Consider the following 13,724-nt stretch of genomic DNA (forward strand, 5'->3'; position numbering starts at 1 on the left):
AAAGCCTGCGTAGCAGCAAGCACAGAGCCCAAGGACCACACTGAGCGAACGCAACAGGCTAACTTACGTGCAACTTGCAGAAAACACATATTCAGATTCTGTGTGCCCAGACACTGAGCAAGAAGCACGTGGCAGGCAGGAGCTCCTGTGCAAGGGGCTGCGCCCCTTCCCCTGGCAGAGAAGGGGTCCTGTCTGCACCACTGCTTTCTGCAAGCAAAGCTGGGCCATGTCCCACTTCTACGGTCTACAGGGCAGGCAAAGCACTGGCATGGCAGGAAGAGGGAGATAACACATGGAGCGTGCCAGGCCCAGCCAGGAGCCATGCTGGACCCAGGAGAGGTGCCTGAACCCTTCAGAGGTCACTGCACATGCCAGGTCTGCGCTCACACTGCTGCCAGCTCTTCTTCCTTTCCAGCCCACTAAGAGACCTCTACCCCTCCTGCGCGGCCAAGGGTCCCCCAAACTTTGCATCAGGCTCGCTACACAGAAGGCAGAGGTGAAGCAAGACAAGAGAGGTCAGCAAGCACCGAGCAGTCTGAGAAGGCAACCATGGGAAAGGGACTTTAGTGGGACAGGGTGGGGGGTGCTGAGCAGCACCTCTGTGCTCCCACTCGCGCCCGGTGCCTCTCTGCCCTGCTTGTCTGCGGTGCCAAGAGGAGCCCTCGGCGGGGACAGTGGTTTCTGTCCGTGGTCTGCATGTGAACACAAGGCCACGCTACAGGGACAGTGGCTTTCGTGGACAGGATGGGACCAGAAGCAACAGCAGGCCAGGTGGCAAAGACACTCCCGGAGGCACCCAAGGGCTCCATCCCCTCCACAGCACCCCCCACTCCTCCCATCATCCCTTCTCCCCCTCACCTGGCCTCTCACCTGCCTCCCAAGGAGGTGATTTCCTTACCTGCCTTTCCCCTTTTCCTCCTCCCTGCGTTCCTCCTGAGCCAGCTCACAGCCCACTGCCGCTGCTCCCTCCTGGGTCTGCCTTTCCCAATCCTCCCTTTTACTCCTCCCTTTCAGATCTGACACTTCCCCCCCTCCTCCCCGCTCTCAAACCCAAGCTCCCCTGGCACGCCCTGTGCTGGCCCCCCTTACGGAGGAAGAAAGAACAAACAAAACGAGATTAAATTCGCTTTCTACTCAAGAGCCCCCAGTGCCAGGGACATGGAGTTGCCCAAAGTCAGTCAGGAGGAATCTGCCCTCCCTCCAGCTCCCTAGCCTCTTTTGCTGGGATAAGGGAAGGCATTAAGATTATTTACCCCCCTACACAGCACCTGCTTCCTCATTTCCCAAGGCAGGTGCGGGAGGATTTGTCCACATGGGGGATGTTTAGCTGCGGGGGGAAGACAGCAGAGCCCTCCTGGTCTCCCCTTGGCTGGTAGAGGGGTGCACAGCCAGCCCAGGCAGGAGATGCAAGGAAGGGTGGGGTGGGGGTTGCCCAGCTTTGGCGGATTTCACTGCTACTCAGAGAGGAGCCTGTGGTCCAAGTGATAGCCTGTGCTGACAGCCCCTGAGCTGCAAAGGGCCCAAACGCCACTGTAGGTATGAAAAGGTAGGTATGAAAAGAGCTGCCTACCTATTGCCCCGTACCAGGGCAGGAGAGCTCCAGCCCCATCAGTCTAGGAAAGTGGGGCTCCCCAAAGAGCGCAGGGGGAAAACCTGTAGCGCAGACCTGCCCAGGGAGCTAGCAGGGTTGTCCTAGGGAAGGGACGGCAACAGGAGGAGTGGGGAGGCCAGAGCTGGGAATGCTAACTATGCAGAGACTGCCTCTACCTGCAGCAGCTCCCCCCATGCCTGGCCCCAGGGCCAGGAAAGGCAGGCTCCTGCCTGGGGATACAGCAAAAGGAGGAGCTCCCAGCCCTCCCTGCCTCCCTTGGCCTTTCAGGAGCCTGTTGGGAGGATGCCTGGAGAAGGCAGGGTGCGGTGGGAAGAGGAGGCGACCGGTAGCAGACAGAGGAATTAGGATGCAACCGCCTGCACAGCAATTTAGATGAAACGCAAATTGCCCCCCACCTCTGTAATCAAAGGGCAAGCTGCAGCAGCAAGCACAGACCTGCCTTGCAGAGACAGAGCAGTGCCTTCAAACACAGCCCCCGAGCTGCAAGGCTAGGGCAGGCTGGGTCTCCACCCAAGCACTGCAGAAATCACTGCCCCAGGAGACACATTTACCTCCTGCCTGGGCGGCTCTTGCTTGTCCTTGCAGGGCCCCAGTTAGAACAGGTAGTTGCTCCTTAATAGCAGCTCTCTGCCCAGCCCAACTTGGGCAAGGAAAGGAAACCCCCAAGCTACCCCAGTCCTCTGAGCCAGCAGCACCCCAAAGCAGGAGCTTCCCCTGCCACCACCCAAGGGGTGTGATGGAGTTCAACCCTGGGATCTGTACTGTCCCTGCCCCACACTATCCATCATGTAATGAATGCTCCAGTCTCAAGCTAAAGCATTGAGGGCAGCAGCCACACAGGGAGGGCTTACCCACACTCCTGAGAGAAGCCCAGCAGGAATTGGGCTCCAGCAGAAGCAGTATGAGACCTCCCACAGCCTCCAGCCACCAGCTTGGTGAGCTCTGCTCTGGAGGAGGAAAACTCTTTCTGCTACAGCTGACCCCAGCTGCCTTTTTGCACACTTTTTCTTGCCTCCCTATCTTGCCTGCTCCAGCAAGTGAGGACCCAAAGGCTCCATCCCCAGGAATCAACGCCAGGCCCAGTGCAGCAAGACACATTCAGGCCCTTACCAGTCCTACCAGGGCCAAGAGCTGAGAGGCTGCTGGGGGAGGACAGGCAAGGCAGAGGAGTTTTAGGATGCTTATAGCTGTGAGGAGGAGATGGCAAGCAGGAAGGGAGTTGCACAGCCTCTCCTCCGCCATGCAATGTTAAAGGAATGGCAAGTGGAGGGCAAGGCTGGAAATGGCTCCTAGGCAAGGGAAACATCAGGTACCAGTGGCTACACTAAGCCCAGCCATCCCTGGGTGGAGGGGCCTTGGTCGCAGAGTGGGACGTACAAGCAGGCAGAAGTGCAGGGAAAGGTCACAGGGGCTGGCGCAGGGCAGGAGGGCACGCTGGCATCTACGCAGCACTTGCACCTGCCTCAGGCTCTAGCCAGTCCTCCAGCCACAGCACTTGCCCTTTTTGCCCTCCCTCCTCAGTCTCCTTGCTCCTGCCAGACAAGCGATGCCAGCAGTAAGATGAGAGGTTTCCCAATACTGCCATTCTCCATTACTGACCCCAGCACAAGGATGCAGGGCAGAAGTGCTGTTCACAGCAGGTTATCATTCCTCCCCCCCTTGCTCCCAACCATGCTCTGAGACCTGGCTGCAGGAGAGCTGCATAGCTCCTGTTTCAGCAGGAATCAGGAACATGACAAATAGGACAGAAAAAAAGCTCCTGGGTACCCAAACCCAGTCTCTTGCTGCAAGAGGCTCACAGCAGCCACCTGGGAAAAGGCAGGCAGGACTCTGGTCTGCCCTCAGACACTGCATGCCCAAACTCCCCCCTCCGCCTCCAGTGACAAGACAGTAGCCAGAGGACACGGGAGTGTCATTCCAGCAGAGCTGGGCAGCTGCACAAACACTGGGTCATGCTGAGAGCGAGGCCTCCCACCTTGGGGTGGCACAAAGAGGCCACCGGACTGGAGCCAGGCCTGGGCATGGAGCTGGAGAGGTCATCTCTCCACCTCTCCCTTCTAAGGGCCTGGAGAGACCCCACAGTCAGGGCCCATTTCCACTCACAGACATCGCAGGGCACTGCAGGACAAAGGCAGAAAGAAACCCTGGTCACTCCCACTGAAAAGGGAGGGGGCAGAGGAAAGCTGGGTACACTTGCGCCAACCTCTGAGGCTTGGGCAGGAGCCCAAAGCTTGCTACCTGTCGGCTGCCCCACCAGGCACAAGTATACTTCGCTTCTGGAGTGGTGCAACCATCCTGCCTGCCCTGGCCTCCCCTCTTCCCATGCTGGCACCCTGCTTCCCTGAGATCCCCTCTTTTTGCAGGAGGGCCCCTCACCAGGCTGGCCTTCTCTCTTACTGACCCAGGGACTGTCAGGTGAGCAGTTAATGTTTAGGGAAGGCTGGCACAGGGAGTTTTTCCATGGCATGAGCTGCCCTCCCCCAGCACAGGAGGGAACAGACCTGTTTACCCACAGGACTGCAATGCGAGAGCCCGTCACTGGGAGGTGGCCCATTGCGGGGCTGGGGTGTTAGCCCGTTCTAGCCCCTGGAGCTACTTATGCACCCGCACAGGGGATGCTGGGTCACAGCAAGACTGCCTGTGAGTGACAGGACAGCAGCCACAAGGGGCATAGACAGGGACAGCTCAAGGCTTACTGCCCCCCACCACGGCCACCCAGGCATTACAAACAAAGGGGTGGCCTGGCTGTCCCCCAGTTAAGAGCTCCAGGTCACTCAGGAGAGCAGTGACTTTGGAGAGCCACACTGCCTGTTGTCCCACCTAGCTGCAGGCAACAGAAGCTGCAGATCCTTCTCCCTCTCATTTTTGGAGCTGGGAAGACAGCAACAGTATAGCTGGTCTACTTGAAAAGACTGCCTCAGCATGAGCACAGTACAACAGCTTTCTAGGCTCGCAGGAGGTGAGAAAGGGCCTGACAGCCAAAGAAAGCAAGCTATGCAGCAACACTGACAATTGAGAAGAGGCATCACACTTTGAAGAGAGGCAACTGGGGACAATTTCTTTTTCTCTTCCAAAGAGATGGGAGGGGATGGGCCAGTTCCTTGGTCAACAGGTCACCTTTAAATCACATACTGCAGCACCCATCCAACAAGCAGCTTACAGTTAGGGGTCATCCCCTTGCCTCCCTTCCCCATCACCGAGATGCTTCCACTTGAAGAGGATGACGCCAGCTGGTGGATACCACACAAGCAGTTCAGAGTGGAGCAGCTGCAGGAATTTACAGAGGCAGAATGGAATTTGGCCAGGAAAACAGGATTAAAACCCCATGTTCTGGATTATCACTTCACCCCTCCTTCCCCAGTCTTATGATAAATGAAACTTAAGTAGGAATTTCACTTTCATATTTCACTAGAAAGAGTAACCTGTGACAAAATAGACACCTTATTCAAGAGATGGGATCAAACAGCAGCCACAGAATTAGATGAACATGAGCTGTAAGACAAAACAAAGGTATCCCCCATCTTCAGCACAACCAAGCTGCAAAGGAAATGCCAGAAAGGTGGAGATCTTCCTGGGTCAACAGTCAGCCTGTGCCTCAGTTACGGTTCACTCTAGTGCACCAAATTCTTCTCAGGCTTGTAAGATTATTACAAACAATTCTACAGCTCTAAGACTTCAGCATTTTATTTCACAAAAGTCACACAGAAAAAGCCACATTCTCTTCTCCAGCAGAAGCATAAGACTTGGGGAACAGGATTTAACTGTCTCTGAAGGGTGCTAGTTGAAGCTCCCAACTTGACTGGAGCAGAGACTTTCATCACCAGACTACTTCCTTTCCTCATCCAGAATATGAGGAAACAAGCAAGTTCAGACTAGGTCTAACATGGGAATAAGCCTCACAGCTTACCTCTCCATGTCTGAAGCCCCAGGAATGCATCAGGAAGCAACTCCTCTTGGCAGGGGCTCTGATCCTGAGGCCCTGCTAGAGACACAGCCTGCTTTTGTGGAGCAACACTGCAGTCAGTCTCCCAGTCCATGACTAGGCACTGGGTTCAGCTGCTTGGCAGAGTCAGAGCTGGAGGTAGTGCCTTGCAGGGCAAGCATGGAGTCATATACCTTGTTAGAGAAAAGGAAAATACAAGCATTGTGCAGGAGACTTAAGTCTACCAGACACCCTGCAATACTTAAAGTTAAGCAGCGGTGCCCTTTTTTGCCACAACTCTTAGGTAAGACAAGATGGGGCCACCTGGACTCTCAGCCCAGCTACGAACGTAATCCCTAAGCACTCTCATTCCTGCTAGGCCCAAGGAGAAACTGGAAGAGTCCAGCTGGTCATAGCCTTCAGCCACATTTGTGGGGACACCACTGTTTGGGGTCTCATCCTATGGTAGGGGTAAGAATCCCCTCTTGGGGAGTTAGCAGATCACTCCCTGCCAGCATGAAGCCACACTACCCAAGTGCTGTCCAGCCCCCCCAGTGATGCTCTGGAGGGGACCACCTTTCCTCAGTGTTGATCCAGGCCTGCGCCCATAGTGCCAGGCCCAGGGCAAGAGAGGGGTGGTGCCCAGCACCCTGCATGTCCCTGCCAGTCATGCTTTCCCACCAAGCCCCTGTTCCCCATACAGCCCAGTGGGGCATGCCAGCCCTGCTCCAACTTCTCTGCCCCGGCACATGGAGACAGTCCCAGACCCTCAGCCCCCCACAGCTGCTCAGTGTCCCCTCTCACTGCGAGACCTTGCCACGTTCTGGTGAGAGACCTAGCAAGCTCTCAAAGGAGAATCATGTCCAACATACCAGTTTCACTTTTACCTATCCAAATTACAAATTGCTTGAGTCTCAGAGGATATTTGGTACATGAAGTACCACAATCAGCCAGGCTATGTTTTATGATTCGTCTCTCAGCACCTGCTTTTGGCCACTGTAGGCAACAGGACACTGGGCCAGATGGAGCACAGTTTTGACTCATAGGTCTGACACTAACACAGAGGCCACAGTCTGTCCTGGATCATGTCTCCTCCATCACTTTCCTGGTCAGCACAGCTGGGCACAGGGTGGTGGTGGCAAATCAAGCCAGGACACTGTGCAGCTGCACAGGAGGACAGGAGGATCCAGGCTGCTTCTTGAAATAGAAGAGGAGCAGCTTTTGGGCTGATTTCCAGCTCCCCTCCCCATGCAGGGATTAGGTTTCTAATATCTGCATTTCTGCTGATGTTTGTGCTGCAGCTAATGGCCAGCTCTGGATACATTAAGTTCACAGCGTCCTGGTCTCCGGATGTGCTCCAGAAATCAATATCCATTCACCCCCTGCCCATTTCCTGAGATATACTTCCACTGCTGCAGGCTTGTGGCAGACGGTAGTTCCTGGGTTCAGAGCCGAGAGAGGCAACAGCGTGGTCAGCAGTCAGGAGCTTTTACTTCTATCCAAGCCACTCTGCAAGCAAGTCCCTCTCCAGCCCTAGCCCTGCCATCAATGAGCACAGGTAGAGCATGCAGCAGCTGTGACACGCCACATGGCAGAAGGGGTGAGATTTTTGCCATGTGAAGTAGTGGCACCTCAAGTTTCCAGCCAGTTGTGCCCAAGAGTGTGCACAGAGTCTCCTGATCAACACAGCTAGGGATTGACAGGAGATCCCCAGAATTACCCTGCTCCTCTGAAACATTCCTGAAACATCCCCTTGCATCAGGAGCTGCTCCCCAATGGCACAAGGAGGGACTCTGTCCCAGCACGTCTGACCAGACTTAACCCCTGCGGACGCTTGTGGAGTCTGCATCATCTCACGCAAACCACAGAGTTAATCACAGCAGAAAGGAGGCAAAGTGACTCTGGCCACCTGGGATCTGCTGCTCTGCTTGGAAAAGCCCACAGGAGGCCACAACACCACCCTCCCTACCAACTCTGGGAAGATGCCAGGGGGCTTGGCTCCGAGCCAGGCCCCCAGGTGCCTATGGTGCATTGTCACCAGAAAAGCTAGTAAGTGTTTTCGGCTGAATCGTTATTGATTGAAAACTGCAGTTTCCAGACAGCCCAGAGCTATTTGCTACTTCATGACAGGTTTTGGACAAGAACAAAATGTTTTGTTTTCCAAGCAAAAAGTCTCATTTTGCATTGTTTTGTTTGAAATTCAGCTGGGTTACATTTAAAATAAAAGATAAAAGGAGCCTTAAACTGGTGTTTTTTTGTTTTTTTTTTTTCTTCCCCAGCTTTTCATTTTGGGCACTATATCAAGCAATTAATTATTTGTTCAGCTCTGCTCTCCAGAGAAGCTGCGAGCATCACAAACCAAAGGGATGGAATAGCTCTGCCTGAGCAACAGCACTAAGGGAGGTGTTGATGTTTCCTGTACTGCAGGCTCTTTTCAGACCTCCGTTCAAGCTCTCCAGAGGCCAGCAAGCACTAGCCTTGGGAGAGAGCAGCAAGGCCCTGTGCAAGGGACAGGCAGGTGTGACACTGAAGAGGAGTCTGCCCGCCCTAGTGGGCAACAATTCAGGATACACAACCAGGAGGTCACAGTCACTGGTTAAAGGACACGCAAGGGGCAGGACTTTTCATGCAAACACCCCTCCAATTCTTTGCAAGTGCACCACATCGAGGCCTGGAGCAATTGTTATGGACACTGTCTCTGGCAATGCCATACTCAACTCTGACAGCCTCAGCAACACAGGGGATCCAGGCCCTCACAAGGGGCACTTGGAGGGGTGCCAGAACAAAAGGAGGGCAATTCTCTTTGCTTCTCCCTGTATGGAAAGCAGCTACACCACAGAGGAGGCTGACAGTCAGGATGAGCCACAGCCAGAGCTCAGAGACACAGCCTGGCCCCTTCCACCAGGGACTGGCCCAGTCTGGGAGATGTGTTCAAGCAGCCGCTCCATGCCCAGAGCTATTCCTGGCACTGATGCCCTCAGTGCCCAAGCAAGGCTGAAAGCAGAGCTCAGCCAGAGAGGAATGGAACAACCGCACTATAAATAGCAAACCAGTATGGCTCAGGGCAGGCACAGCCCTTCCCTGAGGGACGCTGCTAAAAAACCAAACAGCTCAGAACAATACTGCCATCCATTCAGGGCACCCTGGGCGTTTTAAGGACCTGTGGTGATACCTGAGCTACAGAGAGGCTTACGCTTTGCAAATGGTTCTGACCACACTGGAGGAAGAGCTGTTGGCTGGGCCAAGAGACTGCAAACTTACCTGCAAAAGGCATACGAAGCAGTTTGCAGACAAACTGGAAACAAGGTAGTGACTAATGGGGCAAAAGGAGAGAAAGTGGATGCCGGAAGGGAGGCAGTTCCCTAAGCCAGGGGGAGAAAGGAGAATGCTCCCAACATCGAAACTCCATATTGCCCATTCTCAGCACTCCTTCCAATCTCATCCTGCTATTCAGTGCATTCCCATCCTTGGGGTTTCGCACACTGCTGAGCTAAATCCTGAACTTTGACACCAATGGACAAAGGCAAGGAAGAAACAACATACCTGACTCATCCAAGCAGCAGAGGAGTGGGCCAGGACAAAAAACTTGGATCTTCTGCAACCCATGGCAGCCTCTGTGCAGCACCCAATCAAGGGCAAGAGGGAGGCATAAGAACTCAGCCTAACCTGTGTCTGTCAGCACTGAATTCCCCTCCTACCCCAGGAAGGGTCTTGTCCTTTTCACTGCACCCCTATCCTCACTACTCTTACACTGCTTGTGCCTCTATGGAACAGGAAATATTCTATCTTCCCCTTCATACTGATAGCATGTGTCCTATACAGGGATTTCAACCTCTACAGAGGAGGACAGCCTGGGTGAACCTCTATTCTCAAGCAGCATTGCCAGACACCAACCTCCTGCTTTCACCAGGAAGCCATGAGCTTTCAGCAACACAAGGAGTGCAAAGCTGAAGTATAGCTCATTTGGGCATACACTGGGGATCAGGATGCAGGACAGAATCAGGAACAGAGGGAGAGGTGTATATACACAGGGAAAGCTGAATTGAACAATCCAGCATATAAACACACGTGCACACACAGGCACAGCAAAGGAGGTGCTTCTTCAGCCAGAAAGTCCATCTGCATAGGAAGGCAACACTTAAAAAAAAACCCAACCAAAACACAAGAAAGGTGATTAGCTGGTTTCTGTGGTCAACACCGGAAACAGGCTGGCAGAACTGCACTGGTGGATGAACAGCAAGCAGAGAAACCAAAACCCCTTGATACATTGCTCCTGGAACAGCAAAAACAGCCAGGGCAGGAGAAGTGCTGACTATGAACCCACCTTGAGAGTTTCAGAAGGCCACTGATCACTTCCCCTTCCTCCCCCACAGCTGTGCTGTTCCCCCTCTCCCTTCTTCCTCTGCACAGCAAGCAAGGAGAGAGTGGAGGTCTGGAGTCTGGATGAGTTTCCACTCTGGAGAAAGCAGCTTGATAACAGACTGGGCAGGAAGTGAGCACCCACTGAGGAAAGGGATTAGTAACCCCTAATCTGCACATTTTGGAGTCCAAGCACTTTACTCCACCCTTTAATTAAACCACAAAGTACAGAGATTGCCAGAAGGGGGAGAACAAGGAGGAAGAGGAAGACGATGAAGCATAGACTGTGACATAAGGGCTGTTCCTTGTGGCTTAAATGCAAGGTGGTCATTGGTGGGGATGCATTTCCTCCTCAAGTACTTAATGCCCGGGCTCCTTAGCATCCTGCAGCCTCCCCTGCCAGTTCATAGTGGGGCTGAGGGCAGAACGAAGAGAAACCTGCAAGAGGGCCTGGGGGTGGAAGAGAAGGTAAAGGGCTCTCTCAGACAGGATGAAGCTCCACCTGTGACAGCCTGGCTTGGCTGGCCATGACTCCCCCTCCCAAGTCCCCTGCCTCTTGGGAAACCGTACAAGTGCCAAGCCACCTTTGTCTCCACTTCCCAGACCTGGCTGCACAGAGGGGCCTTGTTCAAGTGCTTATCTGGCCCCAGGCTGGGGAGGGGCTGGTGCCTTGCTGCCCTGGCATCTATACAGGATGTTCAGCTCTGTGCTGGGCTCATTAGGGGCTGGCTGACAGGAGAAACTTTCCTGGCACAGGTAAAGAGGGAAACTTTTTACCACAGCCCATGACAAACAAAGCAGTTCAAACAACAGCCTGTTTCACGCAAGACCTGTTTAGGTCCTCATGCCTGTGCTGAGAGGAGGCAGCAGGCCCAGGCCTCCTTTACTCTCACTGCTGGCACTTCAGCACAACAGGGACAACCTCACCCTGGAAATTACTTAGGCAGTGGCGTCAGGAGCTCTCTTGGCTGCAGCATGCAACAGCTCCACAGCACTGGGAGCAAAGCAGCTGGCGGCAGAGCTAGGAACAGGAGTGCTGGGGAAAGGCCTCACCTCCCCATATGCTCTGCCTCCAGCTTTGCCCCACCAGAGCAGCAAGGGGGGGTTGGGTGCAGGGGCAGCTTGTCACTCCAGCATCCCTCTCTTCCCTTGCTCCTATTCTTTGGAATTCCTCTCTTCTGTTTGCTTTGTTTCAGCCCTCAATGAACAGGAAGAAAAGAGAAGGAGCCTTGACAAATCCGATCAAGGCGCAGACACGCTGAGGCCCCCTCCTGCTGGCATGCCAAGCCCTGCACTAATGAGGGGTAGGAGAGGCAGCCACTGAGAACAGTGGCCCCACAGAAACACTTGGTGCAAGGGACAGAGGGAAAAGAAGAAAGCTGCTAGGGCAGAACACCGTTAGGACAGGCTCCCAGCCTTCAGAAGGGGGTCTACCCATTTCCCCTGGCCCAGAGTGTTTCCTCCAGCTCCTCAGCCCAGGTTCAAGTCACCTACTGTCTACTACACTAGAAAGAGGCAACAGACAACAACAGGGTTTGGGGAGAAGGATCCAGGCATGCATGTTCAAGGGAAGTCCCACTGAAACAGCCATAGAGATGGGACCACACTTTATTGCAAGGATTTGGGGCAGGAAGGACACACAACTTGAGTCTTTCCCTTCAGAGACCTGGGCCCTGGGGGCTTACAAGTGTCAGTGCTGTCTCCAGAATCTTCCAACAGACCTCAAAAACCTCCAGGCCAAGTAGAGAGGGAGCCTGCAGCACCAAGACCTTCCACCATGCAGTTATCCCTGATTTACCAAATTTGGGTATAGAAGCACTAAGATGGCAGGGGAATGAGCACACATAACCTGTCTACTAGACAAGCAAGAGGACCAACCTTTGGAGGCTGCCAGTGTTGCAAGGGTACCTGGGAACAGCTGAAGAAGCTGGCAGGACCTGGTGGTGACTGTGAGGACCACTCTCTAAATAGGGGTTCTCATCTTCATGGGCAGAAAGCACATCTCAAATGTACTGGGGGTTTTGCAGCTTGCCGTCACCTGAAACCCAAAAGACAAACAGTCATTTGAAAAGCTACTGCTCAAAAGAGCTCTGGGGACAGGCCCCTGCACAGCCAAGCAGCACCACCCAATGCCTTGGTCCAATACCTTTCTCCAGCCTTCTGCAAAGCACACCTCAGCATCACCCAACGCTACCCAGCCAGCCCATAGGGGAATATCTGTGTGTTGCATGTTCCCAGTTCCAAATCAGAGCTCGGTCCTGTAACACATTCCCCACCCAGGTGAGAAGAACTGTGCATGTGTCCCCAGAAGTGCTGGCAAAGTCACAGCCACTGTGCTCCATAGCAACACATGCGAGTCCTCACACCAACTCTTCAGCAGGAAAAAGAGCTGGGGGAAGGACATGAGTGCCCTGGCCCCCTCCCATATGATAGCAGCAGCAAGTGTTTAGCTTGTAAGCCAATGAAGGGATAAACTATCAAGTCCAGTAACCTGAGCCTTTGTAACACACCCTACACAGTCCCAGGAGAGGAGTCAAGAGAGTCTATCCAGATAGATGCACAGCAGGAAAGAGAAGGCATGAAGGCAGAGGAGAGAGAAAACAGACAAAAGCCACCATGCAGCTTTCATTGCAGAGAACAGAGCAGCCTGCACATCTCCCCCCTTCAGAGGAAAGGGCATCCATCCCGTGCTGGGATCTCATCCAGCACACCCCTTTCCTCTAGCCCCCAGGGGGCTGGGCACACTCACCCCATAGCCACAGGCTGGAATGGGTGAGCCCTACTCCCAAGCAGGACATAGGAATTATCACCCCCTTGTCATGGAAAAACCCCAAACCAGAGGCACAGAGGCACAGAGCCAGAAAGCAGTTTACCCCAGATCACACAAGTAGGCTAGAGCAAAACAGGCAGAGGAGTAGGAGTTTTGACTTAATATCATTCTGTTCACATATTGCAGAAATGCAGGGGGAATAGGACCCTCAAACCAGATTAAAAAAACCTACTGAAAATGTCTCTCCGGTCTGTCCCACCTGCTTGAAAACCCTGAATGGAGAAGTAAGTGTGCAACACACTGCTGACTGGGCACCACAGGCAGCCCTGCCACAGCACCAATTACACCTCTCTAGCCACAGTAAATCCTAGATCAGCCTGGCGTGGCACAATATGAAACAAGGAAAGTAACATCAGTCTCAACAAGGGCTTGTAATAAGAAATACTTCATAATAGCTGCTACCTGAACAGTGAAACCCAGCAACTCCAGTGAAGTACAGCACCACAATTGCTCAGCAAAATCCTCCTCCAGCAACACAAAGCCTGATGCTACTTCTGCTTTGCAAATTTCCCACAGTATCTGGCTAGAAGAAGGCAGCTAGTGACAGAGAACACATATGGACAGGAGGGAACACTATGGCATACATCAGTAAACAGACATCTCTGTCATCCCCCCTCTGCCTGTCCTGATCTGTCAGCTCCCACCTCAGACTGAAAGGGTTTGTAGGTGGGAATCCTCAAACACCTCTAGAGCAGGGGGAACAGTGTGAATGGGGATGCAGAATCTGCCTGGCCTGTGACCCTTTTGCAGCTGGGAAACTCACAACCCTCCCTCTGGCATCACCAGAGCCCTGCATTTACAGGGAGCAGTTTACCAGGTAAGAGTCAAGCCTCAGGCACCCACCTGGAATAGGAAGCAGAAGCTGCCAGGAACGAGACCGAATGGTTTTGATAACAAAGAGTTGGATAACTGAAGGCACCTTCAGCACAGCTAATACAGAATGAGGAGAGCCAGGCACGTGTCTACTACACAAGGTAGCACTGCCCAGCAGGATCCTCCAC

The 13,724-nt window shown here is 53.6% G+C and overlaps 1 protein-coding gene across 1 annotated transcript in view; it reads right to left on the bottom strand.

Annotated features, from left to right (window-relative positions):
- Positions 1-13,724, bottom strand: part of LARGE2 (LARGE xylosyl- and glucuronyltransferase 2) — a 29,831-nt gene that overhangs the window by 11,258 nt on the left and 4,849 nt on the right. The window contains exon 2 of the mRNA XM_067296421.1: positions 11,772-11,931. The gene's annotated coding sequence lies outside the window, so the exon portion shown is untranslated. The remainder of the gene's footprint in view (positions 1-11,771; positions 11,932-13,724) is intronic.

The sequence above is a fragment of the Apteryx mantelli genome, chromosome 4 (assembly GCF_036417845.1).
Source record: "Apteryx mantelli isolate bAptMan1 chromosome 4, bAptMan1.hap1, whole genome shotgun sequence".
Lineage (NCBI taxonomy): Eukaryota > Metazoa > Chordata > Aves > Apterygiformes > Apterygidae > Apteryx > Apteryx mantelli.